Below are 23,650 nucleotides of genomic sequence, written 5' to 3'. Positions count from 1 at the left end.
ATAAGGACATCATGTCTAGGGTTTTAGGGTGTTAGGGTTTTAGGTGGTTGATGAGGTTTTTGTATGAGTGATCATAGAAGAGTAGATTAGGTCTGTGTGAAGAAACAGAGTGGAAATATTGAAGACTGAAGTAATGCTGAAATACATTAACAATGAGCTATTAAGGATCTAACCAAGCATACTGTGCTAGTATTTAGATCACTCACTTGTTGATTACTCACATCTTCGACAAGTCTGAAAAACTTAACCGAGTTGGCCTGAAAAGTCCTTTGTAAATCCTCTAACAAGGTGGTTCACAATTGTGGATCTGAAATCCTCTCACAAGGTAGTCTTTAATCTGACTTATCTCCTAATAGAGATTGAGATTCCTAACAGGATCTGTTCTGGTGAAGAACATTGTATGACCTTAACTAGTCTGGTTACTATTCTGCAGATAGTTACTTGTGAGTTTCACCTCACCGTGGTTTTTCCCATTTGGGTTTCCACGTCAAAATCTCTTGTGTTATGGTGATTGTGCTCCTATGGGTGAATGCCTTATTTGCTATTTGGTTTGCATTTGTCTTAACTGGTTTGTTAGTAAAACTATTAAACCGGTTTATTGCTAAACTGTTTAAGTGTTTGAGCTCAGTATTTCTTGGTATACTAATTCACCCCCCCTCTTAGTATTCATCACTATGTTTTGTCTAACACTTTAGATACATTACAATGCTCTATTACAATGATTTATATGATCCAAGGGGATCCAGTCGGTCCAAAAGGGATCAAAACCTGAAGAACAAGACCTAATGTGTAAAAACAACAAGGTCGGTCTTCACCAAAGAAATTCCTCTAGAAAATACAAAGGATGAAGTGAGAATCAAAGGGAAGGTCGACCACTCGCTAAGGAACAACAAAATCAACACTCGGGGCTCTGCAAGCTATGGAAAAGGATCCGGTAGATCACCAATGCAAATATGTCTAGGCAACCGGTAACATAAAACTTTCTCGAAAACCGGTAGCGATAACTTGCCAAAAAAATGATCCAAATGCTCCATGGTTTGGGAATAAGGAAGATGATCAAGTCTTCAAGCAAAATCTAACTCCATAAGTTCCAGTGAGCCAAATCTGAAAAACAAAGAAAGAAATGTTGAAACTGTAAACAGAAAGAAAAACATAAAGGAAATATTCTTGGTTGATGCAAGATTTCCATGAATCGAGGATGTTCCTGCATCACTGTCTATCGTTTTCTCTTTTCATTTCTATAATTCAATATCTTCACCAGTTTCACTAGTTAGAGATATTTGAATGTATGGTTTGAAATTGATCTCAAGGGAACATATTTCTTCCCTTTGTAGGGTCATTTTTGAACCATTAGAATGTCACTTGCTACGTTAAATAACCACATATTGTAAATCTAGCATTGTAAGATAATAAAAGTGGTGTTCCCAAATTAAGGGATAAATCTAGCATTACATAGATATTACACTAGGGTAGATTAAATAAAACTTATCTATTTCATCATAGACCACCCTCCAAGGGAGGAGGTGATATGATTTTTAAAAGGCCAACAACAAAAAGGAATGAATAAATTCAAGTCATTTAGGCACTCTAATAGAGTGGTGGTTAGACACAACAAAATATATCATATAATGAGAAAATGTAGTGGTTAGAAATCTCTTGTGAAATCCTTCAATTATTTCTTGGCAAAAAAAAAAAGATTCAACCAATGACCTTTCAAAAGTTTTTTCAGTTACCTCTAGTTGGATCCTAAGTGCACTTTGGAAGTATTTCACCACTACATAAATTTTAGCTAGGAGATATCTTCAATCACATAGACCAAGAATAAATCCCATAGAAACATGTAGAAATCTTACACCAACATGAATATTTGGTGAAGGAAATGTGAAACAAGTTTCCCCACCTACAAGGGGACCCATCACAACCACTACCGACACAACTAAGTATCTTGATAGATGAATTAATAAAGAAAATCATACTATATAAGGATACTTTAATGCAACAATTGATTACAAAGCTTCAAAAAGCTAAAATGGATGAAGATAGGAAAAAGTGTGCCACTACCCACGCTACATTAGAAAACCATGTTGAATCAATATAATTTAGAATACATAAGTAAATGTGAACAATCTTTATCAATTTTTATTGTTGTGGCCAAATGTGGTCACACCACTAAAAGCTAAAGTGGGAACATTTGAAGCTACAAATAATCAAAATATCAATCAACTATGATGCATTGAAGGATCTAGATGATCAAGACAAGGTAGGCATTAAAGCCTTGCATGCCCAATATCAAAAATCACAAGATCAGAAGGATAAAAAATAGCATTGATTCCATCAATTGAGAGGGGTTCTTAATTCAATATTAGCTCATATTATTGACATCCTTCAAGAGGCACAACACTTATCTTGGAACATCCAAGTACTTGCCATAATTTTGGAAGCCAAAAAGAAACTATTGTAGTTCCAAGTACATATCTAACAACTAGAAAAGGCAAAGAATCAATGGGATAATAATTTTGAGATCTTTTAAGAGATATAAAATATCCTTACAATGTGAACTAGTTGGCATGAGCATAAGTCAAGGTTTAGAAGGGGAAGAGCAACCAGACATATTTTTGAGGAAGATACCTCATCTTGTTGCTTCTAGATTGTTAAACCTAAAACTTGGAACATAGAATGTAAATTAGGGATACTAAGTATAGGTCAGATCCCATCTTATAGATACAAATATATTTTAAGATATGATCACCATTAGTAAGAGATATAATAGAGAGATATACTAGATGTAGAAGGAGATATTAAATATTTGGAAGGAAGAAATATGATATGAATGTGTAATGATGAAAATATTAGGGTTTCCACCATTAGATGTATGAAAACCACTAATATTTTTCTTAGGGACCATTACATTAAAGAGGGGTGAACTTAATAGATCTAGCCTCAAATCAACAAGGATATGGCTAAGAAATCATATTAGATTCACTGGGTTTTGAATTGATTCCCTCTTTTAACTTGAATTGTGAAAATGTTGAAATTATGGTAAATGTACTAAAATGGAAGTAAAAACGCATAAACAGTGAACTATAGTTGTTGGATCAAGCCACAAACCTAGATTCGAGCAATGTAAGAGTATTCAGATATGTTCCCAGAAGGAGGTCCTAAAATTTTGAGACTAGAATACCTGTCGCTTTGGTCCTGTCCACTTTTTGTCATCCAAAAGGGATTTTGTTTGTCTTTGTGAATAAGCTAATTCTAAAGATCATAGCTCCATACCTATTCTTATGCACAATAGAGAATGGAAATAGGTTTGTAATAGGGGTTTGCCTTAGGTCAGGCCCTAGTTTTGGAATTAACCATGAAATTGAAGTGAAATGTAATTGAATTGCAGTAATGGAAATGATCTCCTTTTGAGGGAGGTGCTGAATAATATCTAAAAACACCAATAATGTACCTTTTAATGGAGTTTTTTTTTGTCTCCATAACGAATTAGGGTTTCAGGAAGCCTTCCTAAATATAGAACATGAATGTCAACTCCATTGCATGAATCTTGATCTTACCTTTACTCCAGTTCTTGAAAGAAGACTGATTTCTTTCTCACTTGAATTTGAATTCTTGATTGCTTAAATTTTCCCAATTGATTGAATGTATAGAAAAATGAGAGGGGCATACCTCCTTTTATACTTGCTTGTTGAAAAACAATTTAATTTTCCAACATGAATTGACATTGGATCTAGGTCCCCGCCAAAATGGTGTTACCATTAAGGGGCCCCAAAATGGGCTCTGATTGGGAGGACCACAACACTAGGTGCTCTGGTCCCTAAGGACTAGTGTGCTAGCACCTTGGTCCTGACAATTCAAAGACCAAGAAAACAGGGGCAGAAAGTGTGCCTTCTAAAAATTATGAGATATTTGCATGGTGTGAGTAGAATTTGTTGGAATGTACCGATACTGGTAGTAAACTGAGAGGGGGGGGTGAATCAGTTTACTAACAATAACATTAATCAATTCAGTTATAAACGTTAAACTAGAGCACAACCCAATGAAGAATATAACATGAAAGCACAACACACATAACACTAATATTTTGACATGGAAAACCCAGAAAGGGAAAAACCACGGTGCGAAACCCTACCCACAACCTAGAGCGCACTGATCATCACAAAGGGAATTCTCACTGACTTAAAATCATCAGACTACAATCTAGAAAAAAATGAACTATGGAAGTAGCATCTATTGATGCTTGATATAGTTCTGGTTAAGGACTGATGTCTGCTCTGCAACAAAAACTTTCCAACCTTCACCTGAATGATATGACTTTATTCACACTTAATTATTTCTCTGATAATGCAGGCTTAACCAACCATAACCATCGCATACCAAATTACATGAATAAGTCACCTATAAATATAGATCATCAACCTTATTGACAAGGTCGGCTAAACCCTAAACCCATAAACCCATATTACAAAAATTACATCACGTGATACCACTGGACCAATATTATGATTTAAATTACATAGCATGGACCTAAATCAAGTAACCAAACAATTATATCTATCGGGGATTCTGCTAAGACCAAAATCCAACATGCTTCACTTGCTGGTAGAAACCCTCAGTGAAAGTTTAACCAGATCCAAATAGGACCACCATAATAGCACACCATCCAATGCAAGGTCACCAAACACTTGGGATATAATCAAGAAGCACCAACAACATGAAAGAAACTGATTCAATAAGCCAGACCCAAAATCCACTGACCAAGTAACCAAAACAACATATCGGTAAAGCTAACCGGGAATGCCAAAAACCGCTGAAGCAAAAAGCTAGCTAGGAAAGTCATAAACCATCCAGTAACCAAAAATAGAAAAAATGATAACCAAATCATGAAACCACCAGAATATATCAATCATGTAACCATTAGAATGAGCATCCAAAGCCGATTCCAAAGGTCTGATCATACTAGATTAGAATCACAGCCAAAACCAAAAGGATCACCAAGAATAATTAGGATAAATCCAATCGGGATAGTCTCCAACAGGGATATAGTGTTGACATCAATGGAAAAACTTAACCAAATCTAGCATATTGCCAATAATCTCCCCCTTTGGCATTGATGGAAACACTAAATGTGAAAAACATCCAAGTGCCAAGGAATGCTAATAATCTCCAAAACACCATCAAAAGATCTAGCAGTTTTCACATGAATACCTTCTCCCCCTTTGACATCAATGACAAAGGACAGATACTAAACCAAGAGTACTGAACCAAACAACTGACTACTCCCCCTGAGTAGTAGCACCATCTTCATTAACCTGAATAAGAAAAGTATGTCTGATGAGCTCACTAGATTGATGCATTTCTGCATCTCTAAGTCTCTTCCAGAGGGCTAGTAACCCCCGACTAATCTCTGAGATATTCAAAAGTGTCTTTAGGAAATGGTTTCATTAGAATATCTACAATTTGTTCCTTAGTAGGCACATAAACCAATCTGACTTCCCTTGCTTCAACCTTTTCCTTGAAGAAATTATCCTTATAGAAATGTGTTTTGATTTGGAATGAAATACCGGAATCTTTAACATATCAATAGCAATAGTATTATCGCAGTGAATAACAATAGGCTGATCATAACTTACCCTTATATCCTTTAGCATCTATTTCATCCATAAAATATGAGTACAGTTGGTAGCAACTCCAACATATTTTGCTTCAACTGTAGACAATAAAGTGCATGATTGTTTCTTACTAAGCTATGAAACCAACTTCTTCCTAAGAAAGAATGCACTACCAGTAGTGCTCTTCCAGTCATCCACATCTCCTACCCAATCAGAATATGTATATGCACAAATGTGAAGTCATCATTCTCTGGATACCATAACCCAAAGTCTGTTGTACCTACCAAATATCTGAATATCCTCTTGACAACAATATCATGAGTTTCTCTAGGATTTGACTGAAATCTAGAAGTAATACAAACAAAATTAATTATATCAGGTCTTGTTTGAGTTAGGTACAACAAACCACCAATCATTGATTTGAATTTGCTCAGGTTCACTTTAGGTGATTCATCATCCCTTGACAATTTGCAACCGGTTATCATAGGAGTACTGACAGGTTTAGAATTATCAAGTCCAAATTTATTAAGTAACTCCTTTCACATACTTAGTTTGACAAATGAAAATACCTTTATCAGTTTGAGTAATCTATAAACCTAAGACAAATTTCATCTCACCAATCATAGACATTTCAAATTCATTCTTCATATCATTAGCAAATAACATGCATAGACCTTCTTCTCCCCCAAAAATGATATCATCCACAAATACTTCAATAATAAATATGTCATCATGCTCAATTTCATAATATAAGTTACTATCAACATTAACTTTACTGAAACCAAGCTTTGAAAGATACTTATCCAATCTAGCATACCATGCTCTAGGAGCCTATTTTAGTCCATATAAAGCTTTCTTCAATCTACAAACCATGTCCTTGTCTTCTGATAAATAAAATCCATTAGGTTTTTCAATGTAAACTTCCTCTTCAAGATCTACATTCAGAAATGCACATTTAACATCCATCTGATATACTTTTTAGTTCTTGTGTGCAACATAAGCAAGAAAAAGTCTTACCACTTCAATTCTAGCAACCAGGGCATAAGTTTCCCCATAATCAATTCCATCTTCTTGTGAATAACCTTTGCAAACCAATCTAGCCTTTTTCCTCACCACTTGACCTTCCTCATTCATTTTTTTCTTGAAAACCCATTTTGTTCCAATAATGTTCTTGTCTTTAGGTCTAGGTACAAGTTCGCATGTCTTATTCTTTTCAATATGATCTAATTTCTCTTCCATTGCTTTTAACTGATTTTCATCCTTACTTGCTTCAATGAAAGATTCTAGTTCATTTTGAGAAATTAGACATACCTCTTTAGCAGCTAACCTTCTCCTAGTCATAACACCTTTCATTTTATCTCCAATTATTTGATCTTTAGAATGATTTAGCTTTACATACCTGGGAGTCTTTGAATTTTATTGATTTGATGACTCATTTTGTTGTTCCACTGTCACTGTTGAATTTTTTGCTGCTACTGGTGTCAGTGGTTCACTATTTTGAACTGATTCTTGCATTATCAGTTTAGGTCTGATAAATTCATCTTTTGGTCCATAATCATATGTTTTGATCTGATTACTGCCATGCTCATCCACCTTGACATTTATTCTTTCCAATATCCTATTCAATCTTTTGTTATAACATCTATATGCTTCTCTTAGTAGAATAACCCAAAAATATTCCTTCATCACTTCTAGGATCAAACTTTCCTAATGCATCATCTCTTCTAATGTAACATTTGCTTTGAAAAATTCTGAAATATCTGACAGTAGGAGTATGACCAAACCATAATTCATAAGGAGCCTTACCAGTATCACCTTTAATGTGTACTTTGTTGAAAGTGTATACAGTGATATTGACAACCTCTCTCCAATAGGTATCAAGTAATTTATCTTTAGTCACCATAGTCCTTGCAGCATCCAAAATTGTTTTGTTCTTCCTTTCCACCGATCCGTTCTACTGTGGAGTCCTAGGTGCAGAAAGTTGTCTCCTAATACCATTCCTTTCACAAAAGTTGTTGAACTCACCAGATGTAAACTCACCGCCATGATCTAATCTTAAGAACTTTATCTTCAGTCTTGTCTCAGTCTCAACCATAGCCTCAAAGATTTTGAATTTCTCAAAAGCTTCACATTTCTCTTTCAAAAATGCTACCCACAACATTCTAGAATAGTCATCAATAAGTAACATAAAATATCTATCAGGTTAAAAATGTTTAGTCCTTGTTGGTCCACACAAACCAGTATGAATAAGATCAATAATTTCAATAGGTTTATCATGTACACTTTTGAAAGAAGTTCTAACTTGCTTACCCATTTGACATTATCTACATACTAGATTATGAGGTTTAACAATCTTGGGCAAATCTCTGGAAGCCAGTATTGAACTGATATTTACTATGCAATCAAAATTTACATGACACATCCTCTTATTCCATAACTGGAACTTTCATCAATCTGAGCAATCAAGCAAGCCTTCTCACTGGAGTTCAAATGAAAGATATTTCCATTAGTCTGAGTTCTGGAAGCAATATCCAATCTAGATTTATTAATGATCTTACATTTTCCATCCTTGAATTGCATATGAAATCCTCTATCCACCATCTGACCTATATTTAAAAGATTATTCTTTAATCCTTGAATATAATAAACATTATTAGTATTATTCTTACCATCAAATGATATAGTTCCTTTGCCTTTGATCCTACATGACTTGTTGCCTCCGAATCTGACCAATCCACCATCAAATTCTTGCAACGATAAGAACTTTCTTTTATCACTAATCATGTGATGTGAGCATCCACTATCTATAACCCATTCATCCTTCTCTTCAATTTTAGTAGCCAAGGCCTTTTCCCCAATATGTGCTGGTTCAATGATAGATTCTAGAGAATCATCCTTGATAACAATAAAGATCCAATCTTTGTCGGATGAAGCACCATTACCGTATCCACTCACAAGTTCATCATCATCATCATCATCATCATCATCATCATCATCATCATCATCATCATCATCATCATAATCATCATCATCATCATCAAAAATACCACCATCATCACCAACATAATAACATGATTTATCCTTATTCCTTCTGAATCTAGATCTTCTCTGATATTCTAGTTTAGGCTTATAACTCCTCATAGATCTTTCATGATTCCTAGCAGCTCTCTCAGGACATCTAGATGCAAATTGACCAATCTTATTGCATGAAAAACATTTAAAAGGGACTTTTCCTTCATACTTACTTCCAATTGGTCCTTTAGGAATTCTTCTAGCAATCAGGGCTTCCAACTCTTCAAGCCCTCTTTCTTCTTTCTCAATTTCCTCCATATCCTTAGCATACATCTCTTTCCAATCTATCTTCTGTTTACCAAATGCAGATGCTCTAAATGCAGTCTCAGTTTTAGTAGCACTCTGATCTCCAAGTTCTTCAAGTTCAAAAGTAGTCAGTTTCCCCAAGTAGTGTATCTCTGGTCACAAGGGTACTTGACATTGTCCAGAGTTCATTGATAGTAGTAGCCTTCATCTTGTAAGCCAGAGGTAGAACCCTTTAAACTTTTGACACTATCTCATCCTCACTAATAGATCCGCCACAACATTTGATACCCATGACAATCTCATTGACTCTATCCATGAAAGAACTTATCTTCTCATCTTCTTCCATCTTTAAAGTTTCATATCTTACACAGAAACCTTCAAGTTTAGAAATCTTCATAGCCTGGTCACCTTCATAAAGAGTTTCAAGCTTTGTCCATATCGGCTTAGTATTCTCAAATTCTATGATATTCAATAGCTTTTCATTAGATAGGGCGCTTAACAATGCTTCTTTTGCTCTCACATCATTTTCAGCTCTCTTCCATTCATCAACAGGTGCCGGTGTTCCAGAATTAGGATCATAAGGTGTATACCCTTTCTCCACTATCTCCCAAACTTTAGCTCCAAGGCATCTGAGATGAATCTTCATTCTCTCCTTCCATATCTTGTAATTTGTACCATCAAATCTGGGACTCTCCTTCCGGTAAGGATTGAATGTGGAACTAGATGTAGTTGCCATCGAATCTCCTCAAGCGGTTAAACTTCTATAGAGAGGACCTCACTCTGATACCAATTGTTGGAATGTATTGATACCGACAGTAAATTGAGAGGGGGGGGAGAATCAGTTTACTAACAATAACAACAATCAACTCAATTATAAACCTTAAATTGGAGCACAACCCAATGAAGAATATAACATGAAAGTACAACACACATAACACCAATATTTTGACGTGGAAAACCCGAAAAGGTAAAAACCATGATGTGAAACCCTACCCACAATTAGATGAATACTCTGTACTAGTATTGTGAATAATTACAATGGGGTATGCACATGCAAAAGGCCAACAACCTAGAGTGCACTTCTCATCTCAAAGGGAAATCTCACTAACTTACAAAATCATTAGACTACAATCCAAAAAATAATGAACTGTGAAAGTAGCATCTACTAATGCCTGATACAGTTCTAGTTAAGCACTGATGTCTGCTTTACAAAAAAACCTTTCCAACCTTCACTTGAATGATATGAATTTATTCACACTTAATTATTTCTCTGATAATTCAAACTTAACCAACCATAACCATCACATACCAAATTACATGAATAAGTCACCTATAAATATAGATCATCAACCTTATTGACAAGGTTGGATAAACCGTAAACCCATAAACCCATAAACCCATAATTACAAAAATTATATCACATGATACCACCGGACCAATATCATGATTTATATTACATATCATGGACCTAAATCAAGTAACCAAACAATTATATTCGTCAAGGATTCCCCTAAGACCAAAATCCAAAAAACTCCACTTTCTGGTAGAAACCCTTAGTGAAAGTTTAACCGGATCCAAATAGGACCACCATAATATAACATCATCCAATGAAAGGTCACCAAACACTCAGGATATGATCAAGAAGCACCAACAACATGAAAAAAATTGATTCAATAAGGCAGACCCAAAATCCACTGACCAAGTCACCAAAACAACATACCAGTAAAGCTAACTGGGAATGCCAGAAGCCAATGAAGCCAAAAGCTAGCCAAGAAAGCCATAAACCAATCGGTAATAAAAAATACCAAAAGCAATAACCAAATCATGAAACCAATAGAATATATCAAGCATGTAACCATCATAATAAGCATCCAAAACTGATTCCAGAGGTCTGATCATAGCGGATCAAAATCATAGCCAAAACCAAAAGGATCACCAAGACTAACTGAGATAGATCCAATCGGGATAGTCTCCAACCAGAATATAGTGTTGACATCAATGAAAACACTTAACCAAATCCAACATATTGCCAACAAAATTAGGGCTCCAATCAGTTCATGGGACACAAGCACCAAGGAGAGAGCCCAAATGAGGACAAAATTACAAGGGAGTACAATATAGGATGCTACATTTAGCCTCCACTTTAGTGACAATATGATACTAAGCATAATCTTGGTAAAGAACAAAGGTTCACATTGAAAATCTTTCATCAAGACATCAAAGAGACAAGACACACTAAGCCACCAAAAGACTTTGGGATCTTACTACTTCAATATCAAGATAAACAAGACATCATAAGAGAAAGAGAAAGAAAATCATGACTGCTATCCTAGTGAGGTTCACTTACTATGAGTCATGAAAAGAGAAATACCAAAATTATAAAGCAAAAGGCTTGGTTTTGCAAAGTAACTTGAGTATCAAGACATGTGATAGTGTGTGCAAAAATTGAATCACTAAGTGGAGTGTATGCCCTCACATTAAAGAGATTTCATATGCCACAATGGGAGAAATTGTTGGTAGCATGCATCCAAAAGACAAGAAGGTTACCACAATGATACACCCCCAAGAAAGGACAAATCAAAGGATAATGGTCACAAAACATATAAAGGTTCTACTAACTCTAGGGTCAATATGCTCATATGATAAATAATGTATATCATGAAATATATTTGGATTGAATTTACCTCATCCCCCAAAGGAAGTAGAACCACAATGGAAGAAGGGCACATGTCTTTTGAGTCAACATGGGAGAGACCAAAAGAGATCTCAACTCCTTTCATCATCCTCAAGTAGACAACACTAGGGATAGCAAATAAAAGAGTTAGGAAACAAATAGAGGAATGTTACAAAATAGAAAGGGAGGAGAGAGAGAGAGAGAGAATCTACAAAATGAATGAAGTTAATTAAGCAAACCATCCGCATCACAATATTGTTGAACATTGTTTTGGAAAGATGGAAAATATGCAAGAGGATAAACTTAGAGCATGGTAGATGGACCTATCACAAGTTGCAAATAAGAACCATGCTCTAATGATGAGTCACTTTGACTGTTACTAGGAGATAGGATTAATGTTTTTGAAAATTGTTTAGATAAATCATTGTCAACATCAACAAGCTCATATTCATCATTGGAATCATTAGCATCAACATTGTTATCATGAACATTATTTTCATCCATCTCTTCATCAAGATTAATAAAAATAGAATCTTTTATATCAATAGAACATGAACCATCATATTTATTAAGAATCTTTAATCTTGGAGATTTAGGTTGAAATTTTTCCCTAGGATTAGGCGAAGGCTAGACAAATGGGATCATGCCAACATTTGGTGTCATTGGGGAGGAAATGTATTGTGAAGCAAGCTCACAAGACTTAGCATGACGTCTTTGTCAATATTCTATCATACAATACTTTTATTTAGTTTTAACCGACGGTTGTGAAGGTTTAGGATCAATGGACATAGGCTTCTTTTCTTCCTTCAAAGGAGGAGGAATGGGAGAAGGTTTACTAGGTTGAAAGATAGGAGATGCTAGACACTTTCCTTTGTAAGATGTAGGAGGTATGATTGCAACATATAAAGGAGGAATAGAAGGTGTAAGAAGGATACTGGGTCCATCATGAGGAGGAGGAATAGGTTTAGGATCCCTAGGCTTACTCAAGGATGAGATCATCTCATTCTTTCACTTTTGCTAAGATTGAAAAAGAGCATCACAGAGGTTTAAGAGGTTCAAATTATTTAGGCCAAAAGTAATCAAGGTTGATGTCTCCACACCTCATCATGGGTTGATACATGCTATAATTAATTATTATGATTTTCTCATTATGAGGAAATTTGAGACATTTATGAATAGTAGAAGGAATCACTTTCATGTAAGAGAGCCAAGGATGTCCCAACTGTTGGCATTTGGCATTATAACAGACAAGGAGAGATTGTTGGCATTTCAATAAGGATATTGAGAAGGTTGTTGATGATTATGGATATAACTGATTAAGGATGTTTACTGTCTTAATATTATTATTTTGTCATTGATGTCAAGAAATTGATTTTCTAATTTAGTATGATGTTGCCATATCTTGAGAAGTATGATTTGATGAGTATAAGATGTCGGTAAAAGACACAAAAAGAATATGATGAATAAGGAGAGAAATAAGTTATTCAATGGGCAACTATTACTGAGTTAGACAATGATGAGATCATGATGTTTAGATTGTTTTGATATCATACATATGTTATTAATTATAAGGTTAATACTACACTATGTTACTGAGAAAATAACCTAGTCGGTAAACCCTAAGGAACCTAGTCGGTAAACCCTAAGGTTATTGCTATCGGTTAATGAAGGAAGAATGTCTACTGAGTGAAGTTTAGTATTTACTGAGCTGCAACCAAGTAATAATAGAATGCATTAAATAACTACATGCATTATTTAATGAAGGAAGCTGATGAGCTGGCTATGATTAAATGATTGGTATGTCGTGAATGAAGTTTGTTAAAGAATCTATGGCAAAGTAAAATCAGCAGGAAGATCTACAGCTCAGATTGAACCACAATAACCTAGCACAAGTTCCAAGAAATGTATGGAAGTTCCAAGGCGGGGTAAAACATTTTCAGATCAAAGGATACATTGAATCTGGTCAAAGTTTGAAGATCTGATGGCTATGATTGATCATGGGAAATGTGATCAAGGAGATTAAGCAGTTAGCTATTGTTTATAAATAAGGAACTGTTGATAAACAATGTATGCAGGCAAGTGTATGCATAGGGATGCTACATAGTGATTACCGAGCAAAGAAGCTTGAAGACCTGTTTTGAATAACAGAGTATAGAGCCCAGCAGATGGACAAGATTAGTTCTATGTCTATATTGTATTGAGAAAATAAGAATCTACTTTAGCATTTTGGATGTGAAGTTGCAGATAGATTTTTATTACTGTTATTTTGTAAAGTGACAGAAAATCTCTTAATCGAGTGGACTTAACAGTCTTATTTGTAAAACCCTCTAGCAAGGTGACATTCTGATTGAGTGTTTGAAATCCTTTAACAAGGTCACTTCTAACAAGGTGAAGATCCTAACAGATCTGAGGGAAATCCCTTAACCGGGTCACATCTAGCAATGTGTTTGTAATCTTTAACAGGATTTGCTTTTAACCGAGCATACTCTAGAAGAGTACATTTCTTAGTGGGTCCGAAATCCCATAGTGGTTTTTCCCTATTTGGGTTTCCACGTTAAATCTGGTGTTATGAGTGTTATGATGTTCATATGCTTTTGAGTTTGCATATTTAGCAGTTCAGGTTATATTACTGAAGTATATGTTACCGAGGTTGAATCTGTTGTTTTTATGGAAGATTAAGTTTGTATGATTCACCCCCCCTCTCATCTTATTAGCTTGGCATCTGTACTTAACATTAAGTATCAGAACTATCAATTGGTATCAAAGCTTTAGAATCTGGAAGAAAAAGTTTAAAGGTACTTGAGGCAAAAGATCCAAAGATGTATAAGAGGGATGCACTGAAGCTGAACAAGTCAAGTTTCTCTACATGGTAGAAAAGGATGAAGCTGCACCTATCAAGAGTTGGAGAATATGTTGTATATTATCTGGAGAATGATTTCATCACACTGAGCACCTATCTATTGACAATGGAAGAGATAAAGGCAAAGCAAGAACATATCCAAGCAATGATTGAAATAACATCTGGATTGACCAATTCAGAGTTTAATGATCTAGAAGGCTGCAATGATGCAAAGGCAATGTGGGACAAGCTCATATCTATGTATGGAGGAGATGAACACGTTCAAAGAGAAAAAGTGGATAGTCTAAGAGGACAAATTGAATCTATGAGGATGAATGAAGGTGAGAACATAACCTAGTACAGTACAAGACTAAGGAGATTGTCAATCAAATCAAAGGAGCAGGTGGAACCATTAAAGAAAAGGAAATAACAAGTAAGTTGTTAAGAAACCTTCTACCAGCTTATGCAATCAGAGTCTCTGCAATCAATGAATTAAGGTCTGTACCCAATATGCTAGTTTCCTTAGATGCTACTATTGGTAAGCTACATACATTTGAGTTGAGTAACTTTGATAATAGTGGGTCTTCGATAAATAAAGTTGAATCTGCATTTAGTTCTTTTCATCTTAATGAATCTAATGATTACAATGAAAGAAAGTATAAGTACTCTGAAGGAGATCATAGTGGAGCAAGTGAAAGATTTCGTAAGAACATGGAGGAAGTACACAAACTGTATGAGGAAATCAGAAAGCAAGAAGAGTTTGAAGCACTATTAGCCAGAAGGTTACCGAGAGGCAAAGGTAAGTATAAAGGAAAACTACCTTTGAAATGTTTCAATTGTGATAAGATAGGACATATGGCTTCTAACTATCCTGACAAAGATTCTACTGAAAAGGGAGATTACCGAGATGACAAACAGAAAGATAATCATTACAGAGGACACCGAGACTTCAGAAGAAGAGATAGAAAGTCATGCTTAATAGCCGATGAGGAATCAAATGATGATAAATCAGATGAAACTGATACAAAGGAACTAGTTTATGTGGCTATCAAAGATGGATTAGATGAAGAAAGGTATGAAGAAAAATCCCTCATATCTCACATAAATACTAATAATTCTTGGATCATAGATTATGGATGCTCACATCACATGACAGGTGACATACACAAGTTTTTTATGTTAGAAGACTATGATGGAGGCTATGTAAGATTTGGTAATGATGCACCATGTCTGGTAAAAGGTAAAGGATCCATAAAAATTCTTGACAATGCAAAGTGCAATGATGTTTATTGGGTTGAAGGTTTGAAATATAATTTGTTGAGTGTAGCATAGCTAAACAATACAGGATACCGAATAGAATTTCAGAAAGGAATTGCCAAAGTTCATGACAAGCATGGAAAGTTAGCTGCTACTGGGACACAAACAAAAGGTAACACATTTCACCTCGACTCAACTCGAAATAAATGTTTGTATGCAAAGATAGATGATACCTGGTTATGGCATAAAAGGTTTTGTCATGTAAATTTTGATAATCTGATCAAAATAAGCAAGAAGCACCGAGTAAGAGGTCTATCGAGTTTAGAAAAACCTAAGAATGCTATGTGTCGAGGATGTCAGATGGGTAAAATGACAAGATCAAGCTTTACAAGTAAGTCCTACACTTCTAAGAGAATTTTAGATCTTGTGCACACCGATCTTTGTGGTCCTATGAAAGTTCAAAGTTATTATGGTGATAAATATTTCATATTATTTGTGGATGATTACTCAAGGATGATGTCATTTATGTTTTTAAAATAAAAATCAGAAGCTTTTCAAATGTTTAAATGGTACAAGGCAAGAGTTGAAAATGAAACAGGAAGACAACTGAAATGTCTTAGATCAGATAGAGGAGGAGAGTTCACATCTGAAGAGTTCAACTTATTTTGCAATGATCATGGTATAAAAAGAAAAGTCTCTGCACTAAGAACTCCACAACAAAATGGAATTTCTAAGAGAAGAAACAGATCTATTGTGGATTGTCCTGATGATTGAAAAGAAAGTGCCACAAACATTTTGGAGAGAAGCAATAAGCACAACAATTTACACCCTGAACCGAGTACAACTAAAGAAAGGAACTTTGAAGACACCATATGAAATCTGGTATGACAAGAAACCTAATGTAAGTTATTTCAAAATCTTTGGAAGTAGATGCTATGTACACAAGGATGATAGAAATGGCAAGTTTGATCAGAAAAGTGAAGAACGAACATTTCTTGGTTATTCTTCTAGAAGTAAAGCATTTAAATGTCTGATCAAATCATCTAACAAAATAGTAGAAAGTGCAAATATGAAAATTGATGAATTTCCAGAAAGAAATGATGAAGGAAACTCCAAAGAACCAGAAGATTATGATGAATTTGTCTATGTTCAACTAACAAGTCTTACCGAGAGAACTGTTGAAGGAAATTAACAGAATATTCAGTTACCAAGTGATGAAGAAGATCATATAGATCCTACCGAGCCTGTACTAGCCAAGTACGTCAGAAGACATCATGAATCAAGTTAGATTATAGGAGATAAGGATGATCTAGTGATGACAAGGAACAAACTAAGACAAAACACATGTCTGATATCTGAATTTGAATCGAGAATAGTGAAAGAGGCATTTAACAGTGAAGATTGGATAAATTCTATGACAGAAGAGATTGATCAAATCAAGAAGAATGACACATGGACACTGATCCCAAGACTGAAGGACAAAAATGTAATCGGTACAAAGTGGATTTTCAGAAACAAGTTGACTGAAAAAGGTGAGGTCATTTGAAATAAAGCTAGACTAGTTTGCAAAGGTTATGCTCAAGAAGAGGGAATTGATTATGGGGAAACTTTTGCACCTATGGCAAGACTAGAAGGAGTAAGAACATTGTTGGCATATGCTACTTTCAAAAATTTCAAGGTATATCAAATGGATGTCAAATCTGCATTTTTGAATGGTATATTAGAAGAAAAAGTTTTTATTGAACAACCTAAAGGATTTGTTGAAGACAAGAATAAAGATCAGGTATGTAAATTGAACAAAGCTCTATATGGTTTGAAACAAGCACCTAGAGCATGGTATGAAAGATTGCACTCTTATTTGATCAAGATTGGTTTTATAAGAACAAGTGAAAACAACAATATGTACATGAAGAATGATGAAAATGGAATACTGATCTTAGCCATATTTATTGATGATATTATATTTTGTGGAAATGACTCTCTATGTAAGAACTTTGGAAATGAAATGAGCAAAGAATTTGAGATGTCATTAATTGGTGAGATAAAGTATTTTATAGGTTTACAAATACTGCAAATGAAAAATGAGATTCTCATTACTTAATCCAAGTACATAAAGGAAATCTTGAAGAAATTTGGAATGGAGGATTCAAAACCAGTAAGTACTCCTATGACTACCAATTGTAAACTATCAAAGAATGATGAATCTGCATCTATTGATGAGACACTTTACAGATCCATGATTGGAAAGCTACAATATGTTGTTCATAGCAGGCCAGAAATAGCACATGCAGTAGGTATAGTTGCAAGATTCTTTGCAGATCCTAAGGAAACACACATGACAACAATCAAGAGAATTTTCAGATACTTGAAAGGTACTGAGGATTATGGCTTAGTATATCAGAAAGGAAATGACTTTTATTTAAAAGTTTATACTGATGCTGATTGGGTAGGCAACATTGATGACAGGAAAAGCACAAGTGGAGGAGCTTTGTTTTTAGGAGAAAGACTAGTGAGTTGGCTTAGCAAGAAACAAGGATGTGTTTCACAGTCAACAACAGAAGCTGAATACATTGCTGCAGCATTGAATTGCACCAACATAGCATGGATCAAACAACTATTGGAAGGTATAAATGAGAAAGTTACCGAGCCAGTAACTATATTCTGTGACAATACTAGTGCCATTAACATTTCAAAGAATCCTATCATTCACTCTAAGACAAAGCACATCTCTATCAAATATCATTATCTTAGAGAAGAATCTCAAGAGAAGAAAGTGGTGTTGGAGTATGTTAGCACAAAGGAAAAAATAGCAAATATCTTCACCAAGCCACTACCAAGGGACACTTTTGAGTATCTCAGAAGTAAGTTAGGATCCCTACACCTATCTTCTACTCACTAACCGAGTTCGATGAAAGCATCAATTCGATGACTCTACAGAATATCTTTTAGGAGTTGATGTTGATTTACACACTTAAGGAGGTTTTCTAAAGGTGTGCAGGAAACAAATACAGGGAACAAGAATTGAAGACATAAATGCTCTGACTGAGACTAAATTGACACATAATAGCAAGAATTCACTTCTCAGTGGAAGAAATTATGTTTTAGTTCTTTACTTTTTCGCATTGTTGTCAAAGGGGAAGAAGACTGAAGAGAAAAGAAGAGAAGACTAATGTATGGGGGAGAATTCTGATGATAAGGGGAGAGCATTTCAACATTTCAGAATCTCACAACAATCCGAATCAATTAGGTCAAATCAGTTGGTTTTGCCATCAATGCCAAAGGGGGAGATTGTTGGCATTTGACATTATAACAGAAAAGGAGAGATTGTTGGCATTTCAATAAGGATATTGAGAAGGTTGTTGATGATTATGGATATAACTGATTAAGGATGTTTACTATCTTAATATTATTATTTTGTCATTGATGTTAAGAAATTGATTTTCTAATTCAGTATGATGTTGCCATATCTTGAGAAGTATGATTTGATGAGTATAAAGATGTCAGTAAAAGACACAGAAAGAATATGATGAATAAGGGGAGAAATAAGTTATTCAATGGGCAACTATTACCGAGTTAGACAATGATGAGATCATGATGTTTAGATTGTTTTGATATCATACATATGTTATTAATTGTAAGGTTAATACTACACTATGTTACCGAGCAAAGAACCTAGTCGGTAAACCCTAAGGAACCTAGTTGGTAAACCCTAAGGAACCTAGTTGGTAAACCCTAAGGTTATCGCTATCGGTTAATGAAGGCGGAATGTCTACCAAGTGAAGTTTAGTATTTACTGAGCTGCAACCGAGTAATAATAGAATGCATTAAATGACTACATGCATTATTTAATGAAGGAAGCTTATGAGCTAGCTATGATTAAATGATTGGTATGCCGTGAATGAAGTTTTTGAAAGAATCTATGGCAAAGGAAAATCGACAGGAAGATCTATAGCTCAAATTGAACCGCAATACCCTATCACAAGTTCCAAGAAATGTATGCAAGTTCCAAGGCGGGGTAAAATGTTTTCAGATTGAAGGATACATTGAACCTGGTCAAAGTTTGAAGATCTGATGGCTATGATTGATCATGGGAAATGTGATCAAGGAGATTAAGCGGTTAGCTATTGTTTATAAATAAGAACTGTTGATAAACAATGTATGCGGGCAAGTGTATGCATAGGGATGCTACATAGTGATTACCGAGCAAAGAAGCTTGAAGACCTGTTTTGAATAACAGAGTATATAGTCCAACAAATGGACAAGATTAGTTCTATGTCTATATTGTATTGAGCAAATAAGAATCTGCTTTAGCATTTTGGATGTGAAGTTGCAGATAGATTTTTATTACTGTTATTTTGTAAAGTGACAAAAAATCTCTTAACCGAGTGGACTTAACAATCTTATTTGTAAAACCCTCTAGCAAGGTGACATTCTGATTGAGTGTTTGAAATCCTTTAACAAGGTCACTTCTAACAAGGTGAAGATCCTAACAGATCTGAGGGAAATTCCTTAACCAGGTCACATCTAGCAATGTGTTTGTAATCTTTAACAGGATTTGCTTTTAATCGAGCATACTCTAGAAGAGTATATTTCTTAGTGGGTCCGAAATCCCATAGTGGTTTTTCCCTATTTGGGTTTCCATGTTAAATCTGGTGTTATGAGTGTTATGATGTTCCTATGCTTTTGGGTTTGCATATTTAGCAGTTCAGGTTATATTACTAAAGTATATGTTACCGAGGTTGAATCTGTTGTTTTTATGGAAGATTAAGTTTGTATGATTCAGCCCCCCTCTCAGCTTATTAGCTTGGCATCTATACTTAACATTAAGTATCAGAACTATCACTAAATTCACATGAAATTGATCCGATGTGGAATGCTAGCAAAAATGATATCCAAGGACTTAATACCAACCTCAATAGGAAGAGTAATAGAAATAATAGTAGGGAAAGAGAAACCATCATACACCTTAGCCACTACGTCATATTTATCATATGTTACTTGATGCAAATGTAAAGTATAAAGATATTATTTATTTATCACATTCACCAAACATGTGGGATCAATGAGCACCCTGCGTGAGAGTTTGTGTTTGATCTTAGCAGTGATATGTAGTGGGCCATCAAGTGCATCAATAGTCTCACTAGGATCAAAGGTAATGCATATCTCCTTAGGAGGTATAGGTTTATCAAAAAGATTCACCATATTATTAGACTCAAGGCCAAGGTCATTGGGAGAAAAATCAAGATGGTTAGACTCAACCACATGAGTAGAATGGGAAGGCAAAGGATTAGGAAAGATTTGAAGGTTTTGATTTGGAGGAGCTACAAATTTGTTTTCTTTATCATTCATGCCAGCTACGAATATGGTATTGCTATCAATAAAGTCATGAATTCTACTCCTTAAGGAATAACACTTTTCAGTGTTATGACAGGGTTGACAATAATATTGGCAAAAGGCTTTGGGATCATGATATGGTGGCAAAGGTTTGGATGTATCAATTATCTTGATGGGAGGAAGTTTCAACACATTTTTATTTAATAATCGTGTCATTATGTTATGCAAAGAATCAGAAAGAGGAGTAAATTATTTTTAAAAATATTTGGATAAGGGAAGGCACACCTGATGTCACAACTTCTACTTGGGTATTGATGTTTTCATTGAACTCAATGCATCCCTTATTCGGTTTAAACTTCACAAAAGGTTGTTGAGCATTTTCATTCTTATCAACCGAAGCCATTGAAGAAGGATTCAAATTGACTCACTTGAAGCTAATAATTATGAAGCATTGTGCACAACTGTATAAAGGAAGTAAACTTAAAAAAGAAAAGCTTATCCTTAAAATATTTTTATAAATTAGAAATAAAAAATATTTGAACATCTTGATCAAGCATAGGATAAGCAATTTGAGAATACAATTTTTTATATCTACCAATAAAATCAGTCACTTTTTCTTTAACACCTTGCTTACAATAAATCTAAACAACCAAAGTAATTTTAGTTCCAATATTATTGTGAAATTGTTGAATGAAAGCATTACCTAATTGTTGAAATGATGTGATATAATAAGGAGGCGGGGAACAATATTATTGTAATGCTTTATCCCTAAAAGTTCGAGTAAACAATTTAGCCAAAAGTCTTTGATCAAAAGAAAAGTCACTACACAAAGTTTTAAATATTTTCACATGCGTCAAAATCACTTTTCCATTATAAAGCTCCAATTGAGGGATTTCTACATATTTAGGAGGGACAACACAAACAACGTCATTGGATAATGGGATCTCTATATCAAATGTGGGCATATTAAACTTGGATTGGGTAATGCAAGCTAGTTGTTGTTGTAAGGATGGCACAGTTTGGGCTACATTATTGATGGTTGTTGAATGGTGGATGGATTAAAATTGGACATATTGGATTGGGATGGAGGAGTAACATTTTTGTATGTAGGTGGAGGTTTAGAGCAAGGAGGTAGAACACTTGATATGTAGGTGTCTAGGAGACAATTAGGTCATGAATGAAAGACTCACAAAAGGAGGTATGAAAGAATTTTGATTAACAAAGTTACCCCCTTGATTTACATGTCTAGGATTAAAATTTTGTGTGGAAGTAGGACCATTAAATTATATTTGAATGTAGGCACACTAGGAAAGGATGTATAAATAGGAATAGAATGATTAACTTGACTAGGAGCTTCAGTGTAACCAAGAAATTCAGCATAACTTTTCATAGGTGTGATATTAGTGTCAACAATATGAGCAAGACCATGCAACAAATCAATGTCAATTTTATCACTTTGAACCATCCTTTTTAATCCTCTAATCAATGGGATTGCCTCACTTTCTAAGTGTCATTGACTCATCCATTGTTGAAGATTTTCAAATTCATTGTCAATCTTCCCCAATTGGTCAACATAAACCCTAGTTATTGATTCATCCATATCATGAGAATTACGAAAAGAATGGGGATAAACAACATCATTTGCTGGATTAGAGGAACCACCAACATTCTCATGAAATAAGTTATCCACATTAGGCTCCATATCCTTAGTAGTTAAACCTTGGGAAGCCTTAATTCTACAACTTCTTCTCAAAGGAATATTGTAGGTAGGACTAATAGTAGCAAAAATCATGCACCAAGGAGGGAAATTTCAATTTGAAAATTAAAAATTATGATTAAACAATGCAAAATTTTGTAAAAATGATTGATTAACCAACTAATTAAGCAATTTAATTTGTGAATTTGAAAGACAAACGCATCTAGATCATAGCATATCATATCATAAAGATTAAATCTGAAAAATGGATTTAAAAAATTATGCATCCCACATGTAAATTTTAGAATTATAAATTAGGGTTTTTTGTAAATTCAACCAATAAATTTATGTAATTATCTTTGAAAATGAGATCTAGGAGGGAATATTTGAAGTTTAAATTGCACGAATAATCAAATCTCAAATAATTAATCCAAATTAGACAACCCACAAGCTCAATTTCATAATTAAAAATTAGGGTTTTTGTGAATTCAACCACTAAATTTTTTAATTTCAATTTAAAATTAAACTTGTAAATGTAAATTTGAATTTAAATGCATAAACACTCAGATTTGAGAATATAAATCTGAAAATGAAAGTGTAAGTGTTAGACACAATGTACCACTAAGAGTGGGGTTAATCAGCGGTTCTCAATCTTTCCCTTTAACTATTTTATGTGTGTATACTGGTTATCAGATCCGACTCAATGCAAACTTACCGGTTTGTGGGGAGACTAATCGCAAATGAATTCACACATAAAGGGACATCACATAACACCAACATATACGAGGAAAACCCAAGATGGGAAAAACCTCGGTGAGAAATGTTGCTGGAGACTACTGCTCCAATCTAGCCTCACAATAAATCTCTAATTACAATGTTTAGGGACCCAACCCAAGGGGCACCAACCCATGGAGAACCAA

Source organism: Cryptomeria japonica, chromosome 10, assembly GCF_030272615.1.
Source record: "Cryptomeria japonica chromosome 10, Sugi_1.0, whole genome shotgun sequence".
In the NCBI taxonomy this organism is placed as follows: domain Eukaryota; kingdom Viridiplantae; phylum Streptophyta; class Pinopsida; order Cupressales; family Cupressaceae; genus Cryptomeria; species Cryptomeria japonica.
The sequence above is the reverse complement of the archived record's forward strand: the minus strand, read 5'-3'. Positions refer to the sequence as shown.